This window comes from Cololabis saira, chromosome 20, assembly GCF_033807715.1.
Source record: "Cololabis saira isolate AMF1-May2022 chromosome 20, fColSai1.1, whole genome shotgun sequence".
NCBI classification, from domain to species: Eukaryota; Metazoa; Chordata; class Actinopteri; order Beloniformes; family Belonidae; genus Cololabis; species Cololabis saira.
This window is the reverse complement of record NC_084606.1, coordinates 7,604,500-7,625,731: the sequence shown is the minus strand read 5'-3', so window position 1 is coordinate 7,625,731 and position 21,232 is coordinate 7,604,500. Positions and strand designations below refer to the sequence as shown.

The 21,232-nt window shown below is 46.8% G+C and overlaps 8 non-coding genes across 8 annotated transcripts; 2 read left to right on the top strand and 6 right to left on the bottom strand.

Annotated features, from left to right (window-relative positions):
* Nucleotides 1-566: 566 nt before the first annotated feature.
* On the bottom strand, nucleotides 567-648 carry trnas-uga (transfer RNA serine (anticodon UGA)). Its single transcript has one exon. It is a non-coding gene; the product is annotated as a tRNA-Ser (tRNA).
* A 201-nt stretch (nucleotides 649-849) lies between these two features.
* Nucleotides 850-921, bottom strand: trnaw-cca (transfer RNA tryptophan (anticodon CCA)). Its single transcript has one exon. It is a non-coding gene; the product is annotated as a tRNA-Trp (tRNA).
* Nucleotides 922-2,663: 1,742 nt separating this feature from the next.
* Nucleotides 2,664-2,745, bottom strand: trnas-uga (transfer RNA serine (anticodon UGA)). The gene has a single exon. It is a non-coding gene; the product is annotated as a tRNA-Ser (tRNA).
* Nucleotides 2,746-2,946: 201 nt separating this feature from the next.
* trnaw-cca (transfer RNA tryptophan (anticodon CCA)) lies at nucleotides 2,947-3,018 on the bottom strand. The gene has a single exon. It is a non-coding gene; the product is annotated as a tRNA-Trp (tRNA).
* Nucleotides 3,019-4,884: 1,866 nt separating this feature from the next.
* Nucleotides 4,885-4,966, bottom strand: trnas-cga (transfer RNA serine (anticodon CGA)). Its single transcript has one exon. It is a non-coding gene; the product is annotated as a tRNA-Ser (tRNA).
* Nucleotides 4,967-5,167: 201 nt separating this feature from the next.
* Nucleotides 5,168-5,239, bottom strand: trnaw-cca (transfer RNA tryptophan (anticodon CCA)). Its single transcript has one exon. It is a non-coding gene; the product is annotated as a tRNA-Trp (tRNA).
* Nucleotides 5,240-18,573: 13,334 nt separating this feature from the next.
* Nucleotides 18,574-18,646, top strand: trnak-cuu (transfer RNA lysine (anticodon CUU)). Its single transcript has one exon. It is a non-coding gene; the product is annotated as a tRNA-Lys (tRNA).
* A 2,049-nt stretch (nucleotides 18,647-20,695) lies between these two features.
* Nucleotides 20,696-20,768, top strand: trnak-cuu (transfer RNA lysine (anticodon CUU)). Its single transcript has one exon. It is a non-coding gene; the product is annotated as a tRNA-Lys (tRNA).
* The last annotated feature ends 464 nt before the right edge of the window (nucleotides 20,769-21,232 follow it).

The window sequence follows — 21,232 nt, the reverse complement described above, 5'->3', positions numbered from 1 at the left end:
GCGGTACAGAAAAATACTTTGTTCATCGTTTTATCACACGCTTTGAAATTCGGCTTCTACCTGCTGGTGCTTTTATGAGCATTAATCAAGTTTTCAAACCTTTTTCCGTTTTTGGTGTTGTCTGGTGATGGTAAAAAAAGCCTTCCAGAGCGTAGAATGCCAAAAAATAAGGCTTTTTATTGTAAAAAGCACAAAGACATACAGGTGAAGGCAAAACAGTAATTTTTAAAATGGCACAATGGGGCATAGCCTCTCTGCAAGCTTCCTCCATTCAGCAGCCCCTTTTTCGGGTATGCAGCTGCTGTTTTTAAACCCAGGCAGGGTGGAGAGGTTGATTGGACACAGGTGGGCTCCAATTAGCAGGACCAGGCACACCTGTGTGCTGCTCCCCCGCAGACCACGCCCAATCCTCCACTCTGCCACACACATTAAAAAAATGTCCGGTGATGGTGAGAAGGGGAGGGGTTGCTCACTTTCTCACAAGGGCCCTGATGGATGAGTTATAAATCAGTCTTGTCTGAGGTTAAGACATCGTAGATTTAACAAGCCTTTTCTTCCCCATTAAGCGTTGTTGGCAGGATTTGAACCTGCGCGGGGAATCCCCAACGGATTTCAAGTCCATCGCCTTAACCACTCGGCCACAACAACCACTCTAAAATGTGTGAATCTGCAGAATCAGATAAACAAATGCAATTCCTTTTATTTAAAGATTGTTCCTCCTGTCTTCAAGGCAGGTGATTGTGCAGACTTGCATAATTCCAGGTACATATCAAAGTTTTCTGTTGCAGCTAAAGTTTGTCTGGTTGGTGAACTCGTGAGGATGGATAAAACAAAGTTGAAAGTTCATTATGACCCTGATTTGAGTTGAACACATAACCTTCTGATCTGGAGTCAGACGCGCTACCATTGCGCCACAGAGCCTTTTCTCATATCCTCTGAGGTTGTAAACCAATCTGATCATAGCGGGCACACCTTCCCAACCAAATAACTTCCGTCTTGTTTTCATGAAGCTTCATCCATGTTTTAAAGTCCCTGAGACAGTCCATCAAGGGGTTCGTAGGTTACTATGATGCAGAGAAAAATAGATGTAAAATATATGAGATGTTCTACACTTGCAGCTTTGTTAATTTATTTATTTTTAATTACATCCAGTGTTTGAACAAGTGGTCCAAGAGGAGATACGTGCTGAGATGGAGGAGGAACGCTGCAGAAAGATGGCCGGCATGTCCAAGCAAGGGGCGTGGACAAGGTGGGAGCATGCAGAACCTCGCGAACTCACCTGGGAAGAACTCTGGAGAGCTGAACCTCTGCGCACAAAGTTCCTAATTCAATTAGTGTACAACGTCCTCCCAAGCCCGGCCAACCTGCACACCTGGGGCCTGGCAGATACGCCTGAGTGCAAGTTGTGCCAGAGGAGGGGCACCATGGAGCACATTCTGAGCTGCTGCCCAAAGGCGTTAGGAAAGGGGCGCTTTTGCTGGCGCCACGACCAAGTTCTAAAATCCTTGGCGGATTCCATCTGCACAGCGATACAGAACAGCAAGACCCAGGTCGCCCCGAAGCAGTCAATCACATTTGTTAGAGCTGGGCAGAATGCAAAACACCAGCCAAACTTTGCAGGAGGACTCCTCGCTACCGCTCGTTACTGGCAGCTCCAAGTTGATCTGGGAAGACAACTCAAGTTCCCAGCTAACATAGCTGCCACTTCACTCCGCCCAGGTATGGTATTAACTTTGGAGTCCACCAAGCAAGTGGTCCTGCTGGAACTGACTGTCCCCTGGGAGGGCTGGATTGGTGAGGCCAATGAGCGCAAGAGGGCCAAATACTCTGAGCTCACCACAGAGTGCCGGAGCAATGGCTGGAGAGCCCGCTGCGAGCCAGTTGAAAATGAGTGCAGAAGTTTCGCAGGACATTAACTCCAGAGAGTGCTCAAACTCCTTGGAGTTAGAGGACTGCAGTTGAGGAGAGCCACCAAGAACATCCTCGAGGCCGCAGAAAAGGCCTCGCCGTGCTGTGGATCCGTAAGGGGGATCTGTGGTGCGCTACTTGGACACAAGCCGGGGATTGATCACCCCCGGCTGGGTCGCCCGGGTGAGGGTGTACAATTGTTAAAGACCAGAAACACCCTGTGACCCCGGGTCAATCACTGATGACGTGTCCAAGTATCACCGTAAGGTGTATTCAAGTTCTATACATATGGCTTATATATATATATATATATATATATATATTGTCAGAATCAAGAAGAGGTGAGGCAGCCACCATCCGACAGATGCACAAAAAATAAACACAACTGAAGGAGAAAAACAGAAATTTCTTCCCTGACCGGGAATTGAACCCGGACCGTGGTGGTGAAAGCACCAAATCCTAGCCATTAGACCATGTGACATCATGACAACTTCACTGCATCGCCAGTGAGTGTCGCCAACAGAAAAAACTTTACAAACGTGCATACGCCAGAAATGATCGGTGCATGAAGCACCACAAGTTCTCACATTCAAGTTACTTTCTGAACATCAGACCGTGAGCGTAGAAAGCGATGTACGGACAGTTCTTGTGCATTGCACTCTTTGTAAATGAGGCCCCTGACGGATGAGTTATAAATCAGTCTTGTCTGAGGTTAAGACATCGTAGATTTAACAAGCCTTTTCTTCCCCATTAAGCGTTGTTGGCAGGATTTGAACCTGCGCGGGGAATCCCCAATGGATTTCAAGTCCATCGCCTTAACCACTCGGCCACAACAACCACTCTAAAATGTGTGAATCTGCAGAATCAGATAAACAAATGCAATTCCTTTTATTTAAAGATTGTTCCTCCTGTCTTCAAGGCAGGTGATTGTGCAGACTTGCATAATTCCAGGTACATATCAAAGTTTTCTGTTGCAGCTAAAGTTTGTCTGGTTGGTGAACTCGTGAGGATGGATAAAACAAAGTTGAAAGTTCATTATGACCCTGATGTGAGTTGAACACATAACCTTCTGATCTGGAGTCAGACGCGCTACCATTGCGCCACAGAGCCTTTTCTCATATCCTCTGAGGTTGTAAACCAATCTGATCATAGCGGGCACACCTTCCAAACCAAATAACTTCCGTCTTGTTTTCATGAAGCTTCATCCATGTTTTAAAGTCCCTGAGACAGTCCATCAAGGGGTTCGTAGGTTACTATGATGCAGAGAAAAATAGATGTAAAATATATGAGATGTTCTACACTTGCAGCTTTGTTCATTTATTTATTTTTAATTACATCCAGTGTTTGAACAAGGTGTGACTGACTTATTTAAGTATATAAAACCTTGGTTGGAACCATGGCAATGGGGAGGGCAGGCCTTGGCAGCTTTCCCAAGCCACACTACGACCACGCTCGTGGAAAGGAGAAGCGCCAACTGGTCCAAGAGGAGATACGTGCTGAGATGGAGGAGGAACGCTGCAGAAAGATGGCCGGCATGTCCAAGCAAGGGGCGTGGACAAGGTGGGAGCATGCAGAACCTCGCGAACTCACCTGGGAAGAACTCTGGAGAGCTGAACCTCTGCGCACAAAGTTCCTAATTCAATTAGTGTACAACGTCCTCCCAAGCCCGGCCAACCTGCACACCTGGGGCCTGGCAGATACGCCTGAGTGCAAGTTGTGCCAGAGGAGGGGCACCATGGAGCACATTCTGAGCTGCTGCCCAAAGGCGTTAGGAAAGGGGCGGTATTGCTGGCGCCACGACCAAGTTCTAAAATCCTTGGCGGATTCCATCTGCACAGCGATACAGAACAGCAAGACCCAGGTCGCCCCGAAGCAGTCAATCACATTTGTTAGAGCTGGGCAGAATGCAAAACACCAGCCAAACTTTGCAGGAGGACTCCTCGCTACCGCTCGTTACTGGCAGCTCCAAGTTGATCTGGGAAGACAACTCAAGTTCCCAGCTAACATAGCTGCCACTTCACTCCGCCCAGGTATGGTATTAACTTTGGAGTCCACCAAGCAAGTGGTCCTGCTGGAACTGACTGTCCCCTGGGAGGGCTGGATTGGTGAGGCCAATGAGCGCAAGAGGGCCAAATACTCTGAGCTCACCACAGAGTGCCGGAGCAATGGCTGGAGAGCCCGCTGCGAGCCAGTTGAAAATGAGTGCAGAAGTTTCGCAGGACATTAACTCCAGAGAGTGCTCAAACTCCTTGGAGTTAGAGGACTGCAGTTGAGGAGAGCCACCAAGAACATCCTCGAGGCCGCAGAAAAGGCCTCGCCGTGCTGTGGATCCGTAAGGGGGATCTGTGGTGCGCTACTTGGACACAAGCCGGGGATTGATCACCCCCGGCTGGGTCGCCCGGGTGAGGGTGTACAATTGTTAAAGACCAGAAACACCCTGTGACCCCGGGTCAATCACTGATGACGTGTCCAAGTATCACCGTAAGGTGTATTCAAGTTCTATACATATGGCTTATATATATATATATATATATATATATATTGTCAGAATCAAGAAGAGGTGAGGCAGCCACCATCCGACAGATGCACAAAAAATAAACACAACTGAAGGAGAAAAACAGAAATTTCTTCCCTGACCGGGAATTGAACCCGGACCGTGGTGGTGAAAGCACCAAATCCTAGCCATTAGACCATGCGACATCATGACAACTTCACTGCATCGCCAGTGAGTGTCGCCAACAGAAAAAACTTTACAAACGTGCATACGCCAGAAATGATCGGTGCATGAAGCACCACAAGTTCTCACATTCAAGTTACTTTCTGAACATCAGACCGTGAGCGTAGAAAGCGATGTACGGACAGTTCTTGTGCATTGCACTCTTTGTAAATGAGGCCCCTGATGGATGAGTTATAAATCACAGTCTTGTCTGAGGTTAAGACATCGTAGATTTAACAAGCCTTTTCTTCCCCATTAATCGTTGTTGGCAGGATTCGAACCTGCGCGGGGAATCCCCAATGGATTTCGAGTCCATCGCCTTAACCACTCGGCCACAACAACCACTCTAAAACGTGTGAATCTGCAGAATCAGATAAACAAATGCAATTCCTTTTATTTAAAGATTGTTCCTCCTGTCTTCAAGGCAGGTGATTGTGCAGACTTGCATAATTCCAGGTACATATCAAAGTTTTCTGTTGCAGCTAAAGTTTGTCTGGTTGGTGAACTCGTGAGGATGGATAAAACAAAATTGCAAGTTCATTATGACCCTGATGTGAGTTGAACACATAACCTTCTGATCTGGAGTCAGACGCGCTACCATTGCGCCACAGAGCCTTTTCTGATATCCTTTGAGGATAGCCATTAGCCATTGGACCATCAGGGACACATGTGACATCATGACAACTTCACTGCAACTTCACTGCATCGCCTGTGAGTGTCGCCAACAGAAAAAACTTTACAAATGTGCATAGGCCAGAATTGATCGGTGCATGAAGCACCACAACTTTATTGTGCAGACTTGCATACTGCCCACTTAAGGGCAAGAAATTCTAATTTGTGCGCAGCATACCTGGACTCACATTTCGACAGACCTCGGCTCGCATAAGCAACGACGTGCTTCTGTCCCTGTTGCTCCTGGTAGAGGGCAGCACCGAGGCCCGAGGTGCTCGCATCCGTATGTAAAATGTAGGAGAGCTTAGGGTCAGCAAACCCGAGGATGGGTGCGGTCATCAGCTTTCCGATTATGGTGTCGAACGCTGTTTGGCAAGCAAGCGTCCATCTGTCACTAAAGGAGTCCTTTGGGTTGAAGTACTTCTCAGGGTTCACTGTGATTTTAGCGTGCTTTCTCAGCGGCGGATAGCCAGCGGTGAGCTCGTTGAGTGGCTTCACGATCTTTGAGTAGTCTTTAACGAACCGGCGGTAGTAACCGCAGAAACCCAGGAAGGTTCTTAGCTCCTTCAAGTTGTTTGGTTTTGGCCAGGTTTTTAATGCTGCTACTTTGTCAGGATCGGTTTCGATGCCTTTTTCAAACACGATGTGGCCGAGGTACTTCACAGAGGTTTGGAAGAACTTGCATTTCCCTGGCGACAGTTTCAAGCCAAACTCTTTCAATTGGTTGAGCACGCGCATCAACCTTTCCTCATGCTCCTCCAATGTAGAGGAGAAGATGATGAGGTCATCCAGGAAAACTAGGGCTAAGTTCAACCCTCCTAGACAGCGCTCCATAAGCCTCTGGAACGTGCTAGGGGCGTTGGTTATCCCCTGAGGCATCCTGTTGAACTCGAAGAATCCTAGAGGGCAGACGAATGCAGTTTTGTGTTTGTCTGCTTCCTCCATCTCTATTTGATAGAAGCCTGATTTGAAATCGAGCACTGAGAACCACCTGGACCCGGTCAACGCCGAGAAGGACTCTTCCAGATTAGGTAAGGCATATGAATCCTTTACTGTTTGTGTGTTCAATTTTCTGTAATCTATACAGAGTCTGACGTCGCCATTCTTTTTCCTGACGACTACGATCGGCGAAGAGAAAGGTGACTGATTCACGGATGACTTCTGCATCGAGGAGTTGCTGGAGATGGGCACGCACAGCCTCTATGTTCTGGGTGATGTATAGGTCTCGGCCTATGTTTGAATGGTGTTGTGTCACTGATAGTTATGTGGTGTTTGATTTTGTCAGTGCGGCCAAAGTCAAGCTCGTGCAGTGCAAACATCTCCGGCATGGAACTCAATTTTTCTGTTATCCTCTCTTTCCACTCGTTGGGTACCGGAGAGTCAGCGAAGTCAAAGTCGAGATTTGGTTTTTGGTCAGGTTTTGTGGGGGAGTCTGAGTCAGGGGTCTTGACAGGTTGAACACTCTTGACAGCGTGCATCTCTGCTATCATGGCCTTTGGAGACAGGGTGATGTCATGGTGTGACTCGTTCTTGAGCGTGACTGGTATGCAGCATGGTAGCTTTGGTGGTAGGCTTACCAGTCTATCTGTCACCAGGATGCCACCAGGCAGAGACGATGACTTTGGTGACTCTACCATCACCCACTTTCCAACATCAGGTGTTCTGCAGCTCACTGATCCTTCGAGGACTTTGGTCTGTCCAGCTGAAATGGTCTCGAGATCTCTACTATGAAGCCTTACTTCTCCCAGACTGGAATCAACAGACTTTTTTCCGGATTTCAAGGGTCTTTAAGACAACTTTGTAGCCATAAGGAAGGGATTCATAGTTCTGAGGTGCGATCTTTGCATACTTTTCATAGAGAACATCCAAAGTATTTGTGCCTATAAGCACTGATGACAAGGTGGAGCGCATGTCAGGTACAACCAAGACCAGCGTTGGTACCTCGATGTCGGCTCCAACTAAGCTCTCTGGGAATCTGATGGTGGCCTCAGCCAAGGTAAGGAACGCTTTGACCGTTGGCTCCTTCCACTTCTAGCAGGTTGTTCAAGGAATTGAGAGGTAATTGAGACAAGTTCTCCAGGTAGAAGGAGTTGGGAATCGTTGTTACTTGAGAACCTGAATCCAACAAGCAACTGCAGTCTTTGGCTGCGTCCCAATTGACCCCCTCGCCCTCGTTTTCTTCACTCCCCCTAAATTTTGCGCGTTCCCGTGAAGGTAGTGGTGTCCCAATTCCTCTTTTCACCTAGGGGGAGGGGGCTTATCGAGGGCGAGGGGCTGAGGATAACCCCTTCAAATCGAGGGTTTTCACATGCTGACTTTGCGAGCTAGGGGGGTATGAAAATTTCCCAGAATGCTTTTCGTCGTCATTTGCGGACTGAATCCAAAAAAAGAACATGGCGGACATTTCTTATTTTTTTTGTGAATAAAATCAATATTTTTAGTTAGTTTCTGCATAAAAATGCGTTTTGATTACATTTCTAGTGACAAACCTTTATTTTACTTTCATAATATTCACTCAGTGAATGTACATAATCCCTTTTTTGTCCGTTGTTCGCTAAGATCGCGCCGGAGTAAAGGCTGTTAGGTTACGCTGTAGGCTACGTAACCTACGCTGTAGGCTACGTAAGCTACGCCATAGGCTACGTAACCTACGCCGTAGGCTCTGCGTCGATTTGACTCGCCAACCGAAGGCAAACAGGCAGACTCGTCTCAGAGAAATAGAAAGAAATAATCCTGTGACTCGTCAGATTTGTTTTGGATGTTTCTGATATAATAGTTTTCAGAAACCACAAAGTAATCCAGCTGTTATCTGGGTAATTTACACACTTTCAGATAAAGTTGCCGAAGATCACGCCAGAATGAAGGGATTTATGGTTCCGCGTTACACCAACGCAGAGCGTACGGCGTAGGTTACATAACCTGCGCCGTAAGCTCTGCGTCGATGTACGCGGCGACACGCGCCGTACGCCGTACCCTACGCCATAGGCTCTGCGTCGATTTAACGCGGACCCAAGCTCCAGAGCCGGCAGACAGAAATCTCAAAATTTCGGAGCAAATTTCTTAACAGGCGTAGCTACAACTGTTAGATTTCATCTATTAAACCAACATCTTCCTAAATGATTTATTTCAGCTTGCGTAATTCTCAACAGAGCTGCAGGTTTCTCTCCCGGGACGACGGAGCAGCTTGACCCGGCGGACACGTCTGTCCCCCCGGCTGTGAGCTGCTGCTGCTCCCCGGTGGCGGCGGCTATTCTCATCTCCGAAAACATCGGGTCAAATTTCTTAACAGGCGTTATTTGGATAAACTGAGCCCCGGTTGCGGATCTTAAAGGTTACCTTTATACCTGAAAAAATATTAAAACTTAATAAAGTGCCATATTAACAGCGCTACAGCTGAAATTAAAACAGCTTTTGGCTCTCTGCTTCCTGATCAGGGTAGGGATGAAAACGAGGGGGAGTAGGAGAATGGCCCAGGCACCTGGGCCAAGTGCCCTAGATTTCAAGTGCCCTAAAATCTCCCCCTTCTTTTTTAGGGGTTAGGGAAGAAAAGAAGGGCGAGTTGAGAAAAGAAGGGCGAGTGAAGTTGAATTGGGATTGGGCCTTTGTCAGCTATAGTCACTTGTGCGGTGCACTTGGTTCCAATCAGACCTTTTGGCAGGGTCACTGACTGTCTCTGTGTGTGAGAATACACATGGGCTCTGTGTAGCTTCTTTTTGGGACACTTTGTCTGTGTTCCAGTCCCCGTTTGTCCCACAACCGGAACTGGATCTAGTTTAAAGGATCAGGATTTGGAGTGCCATGTTGACTGTCCCATGCTCACTGCTTTTCTTTTAGCTGCTTCCTCTTCTCAGCCACAAGGGATGGGTTCGGCTCACTTTCACACTGAGACTTGATGTGCCCATCCTCTCCACATCCAAAGCAATACCAGGGCCTTGGTCTATTGCTTGTGTTGTTGTTTGCATCTCGGCTGTGGGGCTGCAACCTTTGAGATGTGTGAGTGGTAACTGGAGAATGTGTCCTAGCTGTTTGGGGAGCTAGTGGTCTGGCAGCTGATTTAGCTTTTCTACTGTCTCTCTGTGTGATACGTGTGAGCTGGGACTGTAGATCAGCTATTTGTTTCTTTAAGTCTTGGATTTCAGACCTGTGATCAAGAGCTGGCTGATATGAGTTGCAGTCTTCTTCACTCTGCACATAAATACCTTGATAATGAGAGGACACTCTTGGCTTTGAAACATTGAAATGTTGTTTCATGCGTGATGCTTTGGAAGAACGCTTATCTTCTGCTGTGCGGAGTAACAGGAGAAGTTCAGCAAAGGTAGGTGGGTTCTGCTTCTTTTGTTCTAGCTGGAGTTCAGCTATCAAGATGTTATCCCAGGAGCCTCTGACGAACTGCCTGAGAAGATGCCGGTCAAGGTCGCTTGCAGTTACACCTCCCCTCCTGAGGGTGGTGCTCAGCATCACCTGCAGCCGTTGTAGATAAGCTGAGGGTTTCTCACCATTGTTAGGATTTAATGAAATTATTGAAGCTCAAAACTGTCTAAGCTCTCTCTTCAAAGTAATCTCATTCTGATTAAGAGCAAAAGGTTTAAATTAGATTAGAAGTTAAATACAAATACACATTGTAGGAGAGGAGACGGGGGAAAGGCGACACCTTAAGGTGACTTTCCTTGAAGCTGGCTCTTCCAATTAAATTAATTAGCAATACACATACAATTTGTTGAGATAAAGACAATGGGCAGACACAGATGTTTAGCATTGGGGGGTCTGATCTGCGGTCTGGTTTGACACCTCAGATGGGAGACAGACAGTAAAGGAAATGTAGAGCTGGAAGTGACAAAGTTCGGGGGTTCTTTCCCGTAACTGATTCCCTCCACCAATGAAATTCACTTGCAAAGAACACCCCCCTTCAGAGTATAAAAAAGGCTGGACTCATGAAAACGTGTGCATTTCTCTCCGACCCACTGTGGTCTGACAGAGGTGTACCCCGGCCGGAGACAAATGTATCTCCGGCCGGAAAAACCTTGTGCTTGACATGATTAAAAGTTGTTAACCTGTGATTCTTTCCACTAGTCTTTCTTGGTTCTCCAGACAAACGAACACGAGAATCTTTCACCATTATCCTGCATTGTGTTGAGATACTTCGCAAAAAGGTCATCTCCGTCCTCAACTGTGCCGAAAGCAGAGTCCAAGATCTCCAAGTACACATTAAGAGGAGATTCAGGTGTCAGGTGCTTCACAATATCAATAGCAGGTGATAAGAGACTTTCAAGAAGCTTTCGTGACTTGTAAAGATCAGACTGTGTTGCATCTTTAAGAAGTTCCACATTGGAGCGCCATGTCTCATAATCCACTTCATTGTTGGGACGTGGGACACGCCCAGAGAAGGGTCTGAGTCTCAAGGAAGTGTGCATCTGCAGGGCAGAGTCTTCATTTCTCACTATGTGCTCAACGATTACTTTTTGTATGTCAGGTGGATTGACGACAGAAAGTTTCAGAGCAGGCTGTCTTTTCTTTAGATGGTGTCGGTGGTGGAGACCAATGATGTTGTTGAACATGCTGCTGCGGGGCCGTAATGGGCAGGGGGCTCACCTGTGCAAGATATCAGAGTCATGTTGCTCTGGGGTATCAGGTGAGTTCTGCTCTGCATCTTCATCTTGGGTCTCTGAGTGATCTGGATCGACAGTCTCACTGATGAGGGAGAGCTCTTCTCCTAGGACAGCTGCGAAGTCTTTGCCAGTCTGTTTGGCAATGTCCTTTAACTCTGAAAGGTAAGTCTGTGTAGCTATTTTGCTAGCTACAGGTGTGTAAACACTGGCTAAAGCTCTGATGTGGTAGGTGACATCAGTCTTAGTCTTACTGTTAAGTCTGTATGGCAATGAAGGTAAGAGAGACTGTATAGCTGTACCATACACATACAATAACCTGTTTGCCCAACTCTGGTTCAGTGAAATCTACTGGAATTACCCTTTGAATGGAACCATATTGTTTCAGGAAGTCACTTAGTTCGTCATCAGTTTCTGTATCGGTTATACCGCTAACTATGACTGAGTTAGGGATTTTTACACTACTCGTTTGAACGACATCCATTATTAAACACTGATAGCAATATTATATGGTCTCTGGTTTCTAGTTTTAGATGCTTTAAGCCACTCCTGGCTGGCTCGCCATGTTTGTAGCACCGGTATCACACCACTAACTGCGCCACTGGACCAGTTCTAGGCTCTAAGGAGTGGGGAGCAAAAATAAATACACCAGAGACCATTGCTTAAAGGGGACCTATTATGAAAAACACGTATTTTCTTGTTTTAACATATATAAAGTGGTCTCCCCTCACCCTGCCAGCACAGGGGAGACAAAATACCATGAATTTCTGCAAGGTGTCTGACCCCCGCCGGACAGAGTCCCCCAGTTTCACGTGGTTTTTTTTGAGCCGTTTAGAATCGTGACGTCACGACGGGAGCAGATTTCCATAGGTTCAGCCTCCGCTGCTGAAACCACGCCCACATGCCTTAAAGACATTAAGGTTTGGATGGCACAAAATTCCTTGAATCTAAATGAAAATAAAACTGAGGTTATTTTGTTTGGGCATCCGGCTGTTTTTAACGACTCTGTTGATGCTCTGGGCCCCCTTGGTTCCAAAATGAATTCTTTTATTAAAAGCCTTGGTGTCATTTTTGATAGTGATTTTAAATTCGATAGACAGATTGGGTCTGTAGTTAAAGGTGCTTTTTTTCAGCTAAGGCTCGTGGCCAAAGTAAAGCCCTACCTATCTCCTAAAGACTTGGAGAGGGTCATTCACGCTTTTATTTCATCACGGCTAGACTATTGCAACTCCTTGTACGTGGGCTTAGACCAGCGTTCTGTGCGACGCCTGCAGCTGGTGCAGAATGCTGCTGCACGACTGTTGACTGGAAGTAGAAAGCGTGACCACATTACCCCGGTTCTGGCCTCCCTGCACTGGCTTCCTGTTCATTACAGAATTGATTTTAAGATTCTGCTGCTTGTTTTTAAATCACTGAATGGCTTGGCTCCCCAATACCTTAATGAACTTCTCCACTCTCACACACCAGCCAGAGCTCTGAGGTCGTCAAATCAGTTGCTTTTAGACGTCCCGAAATCTAGGCTCAAAACTACAGGTGACCGAGCTTTTGCGGTGGCCGGCCCTAAGCTGTGGAATAGTTTGCCACTAAATGTTAGATCTGCCCAGACCCTAGTGGTTCGGACTGGCAGTGGTCGGACGCGGCGCCGCGGCGGAGCGGATCCGGGTTTAATCATCCAGGTTCCCGGGTGGTTTGGGAGCTGGGTCCTTAGGGGTCTGTCCCAGGTCGGACCAGCTTCACCCTCCGAGATTTTCAGCAAAATCTGTCGGTTTGATCCCCGGTAACGGGCGATGCGCACAGGATGCGCTCCGGAGCGATCTGTGCGCCCGCCGTGGGGTTGCGACGCCCGTCGCACAGCATCCGCCGGGCAGATCCGGCTGAAATTCCGCTGGTCGGTCCCCGGGAGTCCCTGCTTCCAGTCCAGGCGGGTTCCTGCGGTCCCGGCCGGTCGGAACCGGTCAGATTCCCTGGTTAAAGCTGCGGTGATGCGCGCTGCTCCAGCCTACTTCCTGGTCCCAAAGCGGGGTTTCCGACTAAATTGTCCAGGTTCCCAGCCGCTTTGGGAGCAGGGATTTCTGGGGTACATCCCAGGCTGGATCAGCTTCACCCTCCGAGATTTTCAGCGAAATCTGTCGGTTTGATCCCCGGTAACGGGCGATGCGCCCCGGAGCCATGCCGGGCGTCCGTCGTGGCTCCGAGGCCAGCGTTCAGCATCCGCCGGGCAGATCCGGCTGAAATAGTGCATAAATGTTATTTATATACAACTCATATTTTATTTTTTTAACAATAAAGTTGCCATTTGTGAAAATTCAGTGTTGTGATTCATTTACAGGCTCGGGCTGCTCTGGCGGAGCGAGGTTTATTCTCCTCCCCTGCTACACGTCATTCAGAGAGCCAATCAGCACAGAGCCTCATTATCATACCCCCCCCTTCCCTTAGAATGGAGCACAGAAAAAGGGGTTAGAAGCGGTAAAACTAGTGACAGGGCCCACAGGCTGGATTTCTGATTTATGTAGAAAAAACAAGCTTTAGATTGTTTTTAAGACATTCAAGGCCTGTTTAAAATATACATTAAAAGCCATAATATGTCCCCTTTAAAGTAGAAAAGCCGGCAATTTAGTGAACGACAAACACACATATAAAACACAGCACATGAACCACAAATAACCTGCAGGTTCTTAATATTAAGGTAAGTATAAATGAAAAAAGTATATCTCTCTTTCTTTTTGTTCTTTAGTTCACCTAGTTTATTTTGGTAAAGCTAATCTAATTTAATTAGACCAGTCTCTTTTCTCCTAGGTTACTTTAGTCGGACTAATTTGAGTTATTTAGACCAGTCTCTTTTTCCTAGGTTGCACCTATTTTAGGATTCCTATTTTTCTTCCTGAGTTAACTCTTTTTCCCTTTCTTTTACAGGTAAGAAAATACCTCCAAAACACAATTAAATCAAGGTGGACCACCGTTATTCAAATCACATTCAAAACGTAAACATATGAAAATAAAAGTATGCCACTTTAAATTTAAGTTCAAGTCCAAATGTGAGTTCAAGTGTTCAGTTCAATGAAAAGTTTCAGTTCGATTCAGTCCAAAAATAATGGTTCAATCAGTTCTGTTCAGTTCAGACTAGTTCCTGATACTCTTACCACTCTGGCAGCGAGTTACCACACGCAGGAGAACCCCTCACTGGTGTGATGGAGAAGATTAGTTGAACGTCTGGGCCTGGCTCGCCATCTTGAATCCCGTCTGTGGATGTGCACGCCCGCACATGGCAGACCAATCCTTGCTCCGACCGAGCTTTCAACCAAGCAAAAAAACCCGACCTGTATAACAGGCCATAAAAACAATAAAACTCTTTAAATTCTTAAATTACACAAATAAATTCATCACAGTTTGAGTTGTAACGTTACTGCTACGGTGTTTTTTCAACTCAAAATGGCAGCAGAGCGGTCCCTTTGAAGTCACGGCTCCGTCTCCCGCACTAATTACTGCACAAATCTTCCATTTACACAGCTTACACACACTTTTATAACATTCACAGACTTCATAAACCCAAAATATTAACTGGATAACGGAGCATTTCTTCATAAACAGCTACATTTTAAGTTTAAGATCCGCCAGAGAAAAAAAATAAAACACGGTAAAACTGCGGGAAAATAGGCATAAAACTCACCAAAACTGATGTGGCTTAGTTCTCATAAAATCCCCATCAGTTCCCGACCAGGTAAGTTATGTTTTTCAGCTGTAATATGAACTTTTTCACTGCTCTTAATCACTGCTGGTTTTCCTCCCGTTTCTCCTCTGCTCTCTCAATTGGTCTCGGCAGGTGCTGCGTCTGTGGCGCTGGTCCCTTAAAGGGGCAGCAACATTATTTTCTGTCTACAGACTTTTGTTCTTCAAAATTAAAAGATTGTTGTATTAACATCTTTAATTAACTCTGATGAATTAATTGCCATTAAATAAATCAGCTTTAACTTTCAAACTCATTTATTCCTATTTATGTCATATTTTAACATGGGTTACACTTTGTTCATTTATTTATTTTTAATTACATCCAGTGTTTGAACAAGGTGTGACTGACTTATCTAAATATATAAAACCTTGGTTGGAACCATGGCAATGGGGAGGGCAGGCCTTGGCAGCTTTCCCAAGCCACGCTACGACCACGCTCGTGGAAAGGAGAAGTGCCACTGGTCCAAGAGGAGATACGTGCTGAGATGGAGGAGGAACGCTGCAGAAAGATGGTCGGCATGTCCAAGCAAGGGGCGTGGACAAGGTGGGACCATGCAGAACCTCGCAAACTCACCTGGGAAGAACTCTGGAGAGCTGAACCTCTGCGCACAAAGTTCCTAATTCAATCAGTGTACAACGTCCTCCCAAGCCCGGCCAACCTGCACGCCTGGGGCCTGGCAGATACGCCTGAGTGCAAGTTGTGCCAGAGGAGGGGCACCATGGAGCACATTCTGAGCTGCTGCCCAAAGGCGTTAGGAGAGGGGCGGTATCGCTGGCGCCACGACCAAGTTCTAAAATCCTTGGCGGATTCCATCTGCACAGCGATACAGAACAGCAAGACCCAGGTCGCCCCGAAGCAGTCAATCACGTTTGTTAGAGCTGGGCAGAATGCAAAACACCAGCCAAACTCCGCAGGAGGACTCCTCGCTACCGCTCGTGACTGGCAGCTCCAAGTTGACCCGGGAAGGCAACTCAAGTTCCCAGCTAACATAGCTGCCACTTCACTCCGCCCAGATATGGTATTAACTTTGGAGTCCACCAAGCAAGTGGTCCTGCTGGAACTGACTGTCCCCTGGGAGGGCTGGATTGGTGAGGCCAATGAGCGCAAGAGGGCCAAATACTCTGAGCTCACCACAGACTGCCGGAGCAATGGCTGGACAGCCCGCTGCGAGCCAGTTGAAATTGAGTGCAGAGGTTTTGCAGGACATTCACTCCAGAGAGTGCTCAAACTCCTTGGAGTTAGAGGACTGCAGTTGAGGAGAGCCACCAAGAAAATCCTCGAGGCCACAGAAAGGGCCTCGCGGTGCGGTGGATCCGTAGGGGGGATCTGTTGTGACTTTCCCCGGTTAAAGCAGCGGCTGGAGCAGCGCGGTGATGGGCGCTGCTGCAACCCGACTTCCTGGTTCCCCAAGCGGTCCAATCGACCTGGTTCCCGGCCGCTTTGCGAGCAGAGATTTCTGGGGTCTGTCTCAGGTCTGATCAGCTTCACCCTCCGAAATTTGCAGCCAAATCTGTCGGTTACAAACCCGGTACCGGACCCCGACATGCGCGGGTGTGTATTCGCGGCGCGACACACAGATTCTCATTTATGTAGCGCTTGACTGGCGCAGCTGATGGACAGAAACCTATGGTGATTTTTAAAAGAAAAACTTTGCATAAGCCGTTTCCAGCCGGAGTCATTATAAGGACGAATGGAAAGGGGGGGGCTGGATGAAGGGATGATGATGATCAGGTGGCTGAGACAGGTCTGGAAATTCGGACTGGAGCTCCTGTCGGATACAAACCCCGGTACCGGCTCCCCGACAGCGCGTGTGTGAGCGGGTCCAGCGCGGGGGAGCAGACGGGGAGCGGACCCGGGACCAGCGCGGAGCGGGACCCGGGACGCGGGACGCGGGACCCGGGACGCGGGACGCGGGACCCGGGACCGCCGCGGTCGGGATCCGCAGCACAACGCAGCACAACGGGGTATGAAACGTTTATTTTCTTACCTTTATTTATTCAGGGGTCTGTCCCAGGTCGGAACAACTTCACCCTGCGAGATTTTCAGGCAAATCTGTCGGTTTGATCTCTGGTAGCCTAACCAAGATGCAGAGGATGCGCTCAGGAGCCGCCAGGCTCCCGCCGCGGGTTTGCCGGGCCAGGGCGCACCATCCCCGGGGCAGATCCGGCCGAAATGCCGCTGGTCTTTCCCCGGGAGCCCCTGCTCCCATACAGGTGGGTGGGTTCGGTCCCAGCCGGTCCGAACAGGTCACATTCCCGGTTAAAGCCGCTGTGACGCGCGCTGCTCCACCCCGCTGGGGAGAGACGGGCTCTGCGCGGTGGAGGATCCGCACAACGGGGTATGAAAAGTTTATTTACTGTTGTGCAGAAAGTGACTGACACCGAGGAAATTCGGACTGGCGCAGCTGAATTAGCGGAGCTCTTTAATGCAGAAACAGAGGTTTTGCTCCCGCTCTATTTTTTAAATAAGCGCTTGTGTGCTTGTGTGTGCGTTCTGCATGTGTGTGCGTTCTGCAGCGGGTGTGTGTGTTTTCCGGCCGGCGTGTTTTGCGGCACGCGTGTATGCAGCTCTGCTCTGTAGACTGCGCCTTTTGGGTCGGTGCGCCATATGTATGTTTTAAATCTAAAAATGACACACAAAAATGAGGGTGCGCCTTTCCACACGGTGCGCCGAATGGTCGCGAAAATACGGTACATGACTGATACAACTGAACAAAGGTCAATAGGATGAAAAGGACTCCTCCACACACCAGTTGCCGTTGGCCTGCTATAAAAGCTTTAATTGATGAAGTTCTTCAAAGATAAAACTGTGGATGTTCTGTTCATTCGTCAGTCCTGATCCAGAGGTCCAGTCTGTTAGACTCAGACCAGAGACCTTTTGCACTTGCAACGAACCGAATAACCACTACACTACAGAAACTGTGCAGCAGGTTATTGATCATGAATCAATTCATTCAATCATTTAGTTTCTATTCCCCCTTAATCTTATACAAAACCATCTAGACATGTATGTAGAGACATAGATAGTGGGATATTTTGCACTAGCTAGCTATAGGCTAGCTTGAGGAGCATAGCAACCTGATAACCGCCAGGTCTACACAGATTTTGATGTAGTCAAGCTGAACTTGAGATGCGCTCCAATTGTCTCATAATGCCAAGTGGACGAGAGTAGGTGACATCATCTGGGAGAGACCAGCTATTTGGTACAATGGACATACATGACTGATACAAGTGAACAAAGGTCAATAGGATGAAAATGACTCCTCCACACACCAGTTGCCGTTGGCCTGCTAAAAAAGCTTTAATTGATAAAATCCTTCAAAGATAAAACTGTGGATGTTCTGTTCATTCGTCAGTCCTGATCCAGAGGTCCAGCCTGTTAGACTCAGACCAGAGACCTTTTGCATTTGCAACGAACTGAATAACCACTACACTACAGAAACTGTGCAGCAGGTTATTGATCATGAATCAATTCATTCAATCATTTAGTTTCTATTCCCCCTTAATCTTATACAAAACCATCTAGACATGTATGTAGAGACATAGATAGTGGGATATTTTGCACTAGCTAGCTATAGGCTAGCTTGAGGAGCATAGCAACCTGATAACCGCCAGGTCTACACAGATTTTGATGTAGTCAAGCTGAACTTGAGATGCGCTCCAATTGTCTCATAATGCCAAGTGGACGAGAGTAGGTGACATCATCACCAGGTATTTGGCTTCCAACTGCACCAACTCCTAAAAAATGGACACCTCCGAAATAACCAATTTGTGAGCATCTACAATTGCGAAAAACTAGAAAATCACAAGTTTAGTCACATGTTGTCTTTGAACTGTCTGGGTGGTGTCCAGAGGAGACCAGACGGAAAACTGGTTTCTCTGAAAGACTGATAAAACCTCACATTACGGACAATTTTCGATTATCGTTCTTATTTTCTAGCATCTGAAGCCCGGCTAGCTCAGTCGGTAGAGCATGAGACTCTTAATATCAGGGTCGTGGGTTCAAGCCCCACGTTGGGCGCTGAAGTCAAATTTATGAAGTTTGTTTGAAGTGTAGAGTCCCGGTTACACTTACGCTAGCAGGAAGGAATCACCTCCACTGCTGTTCTGGTCACTGAGATGGATTTTACTCGGTGAGACTGGTGACATCATCAATGACATCACATGTCTGATGACATTCCAGGGTTAGATTAAATAATTCGTAATTATGAAAATGTTAGTATAGTGGGCAGTATCTGTGCCTGGGGTTCGATTCCCCGATGGAGAGACCAGCTATTTGGTACAATGGACATACATGACTGATACAAGTGAACAAAGGTCAATAGGATGAAAATGACTCCTCCACACACCAGTTGCCGTTGTCCTGCTAAAAAAGCTTTAATTGATGAGGTTCTTCAAAGATAAAACTGTGGATGTTCTGTTCATTCGTCAGTCCTGATCCAGAGGTCAAGCCTGTTAGACTCAGACCAGAGACCTTTTGCACTTGCAACGAACCGAATAACCACTACACTACAGAAACTGTGCAGCAGGTTATTGATCATGAATCAATTCATTCAATCATTTAGTTTCTATTCCCCCTTAATCTTATACAAAACCATCTAGACATGTATGTAGAGACATAGATAGTGGGATATTTTGCACTAGCTAGCTATAGGCTAGCTTGAGGAGCATAGCAACCTGATAACCGCCAGGTCTACACAGATTTTGATGTAGTCAAGCTGAACTTGAGATGCGCTCCAATTGTCTCATAATGCCAAGTGGACGAGAGTAGGTGACATCATCTGGGAGAGACCAGCTATTTGGTACAATGGACATACATGACTGATACAAGTGAACAAAGGTCAATAGGATGAAAATGACTCCTCCACACACCAGTTGCCGTTGGCCTGCTAAAAAAGCTTTAATTGATGAAGTTCTTCAAAGATAAAACTGTGGATGTTCTTTTCATTCGTCAGTCCTGATCCAGAGGTCCAGCCTGTTAAACTCAGACCAGAGACCTTTTGCACTTGCAACGAACCGAATAACCACTACACTACAGAAACTGTGCAGCAGGTTATTGATCATGAATCAATTCATTCAATCATTTAGTTTCTATTCCCCCTTAATCTTATACAAAACCATCTAGACATGTATGTAGAGACATAGATAGTGGGATATTTTGCACTAGCTAGCTATAGGCTAGCTTGAGGAGCATAGCAACCTGATAACCGCCAGGTCTACACAGATTTTGATGTAGTCAAGCTGAACTTGAGATGCGCTCCAATTGTCTCATAATGCCAAGTGGACGAGAGTAGGTGACATCATCTGGGAGAGACCAGCTATTTGGTACAATGGACATACATGACTGATACAAGTGAACAAAGGTCAATAGGATGAAAATGACTCCTCCACACACCAGTTGCCGTTGGCCTGCTAAAAAAGCTTTAATTGATAAAGTTCTTCAAAGATAAAACTGTGGATGTTCTGTTCATTCGTCAGTCCTGATCCAGAGGTCCAGCCTGTTAGACTCAGACCAGAGACCTTTTGCATTTGCAACGAACCGAATAACCACTACACTACAGAAACTGTGCAGCAGGTTATTGATCATGAATCAATTCATTCAATCATTTAGTTTCTATTCCCCCTTAATCTTATACAAAACCATCTAGACATGTATGTAGAGACATAGATAGTGGGATATTTTGCACTAGCTAGCTATAGGCTAGCTTGAGGAGCATAGCATCCTGATAACCGCCAGGTCTACACAGATTTTGATGTAGTCAAGCTGAACTTGAGATGCGCTCCAATTGTCTCATAATGCCAAGTGGACGAGAGTAGGTGACATCATCACCAGGTAGTTGGCTTCCAACTGCACCAACTCCTAAAAAATGGACACCTCCGAAATAACCAATTTGTGAGCATCTACAATTGCGAAAAACTAGAAAATCACAAGTTTAGTCACATGTTGTCTTTGAACTGTCTGGGTGGTGTCCAGAGGAGACCAGACGGAAAACTGGTTTCTCTGAAAGACTGATAAAACCTCACATTACGGACAATTTTCGATTATCGTTCTTATTTTCTAGCATCTGAAGCCCGGCTAGCTCAGTCGGTAGAGCATGAGACTCTTAATCTCAGGGTCGTGGGTTCGAGCCCCACGTTGGGCGCTGAAGTCAAATTTATGAAGTTTGTTTGAAGTGTAGAGTCCAGGTTACACTTACGCTAGCAGGAAGGAATCACCTCCACTGCTGTTCTGGTCACTGAAATGGATTTTACTCGGTGAGACTGGTGACATCATCAATGACATCACATGTCTGATGACATTCCAGGGTTAGATTAAATAATTCGTAATTATGAAAATGTTAGTATAGTGAGCAGTATTTGTGCCTGGGCTTCGATTCCCCGATGGAGAGACCAACTATTTGGTACAATGGACATACATGACTGATACAAGTGAACAAAGGTCAATAGGATGAAAATGACTCCTCCACACACCAGTTGCCGTTGGCCTGCTAAAAAAGCTTTAATTGATGAAGTTCTTCAAAGATAAAACTGTGGATGTTCTGTTCATTCGTCAGTCCTGATCCAGAGGTCAAGCCTGTTAAACTCAGACCAGAGACCTTTTGCACTT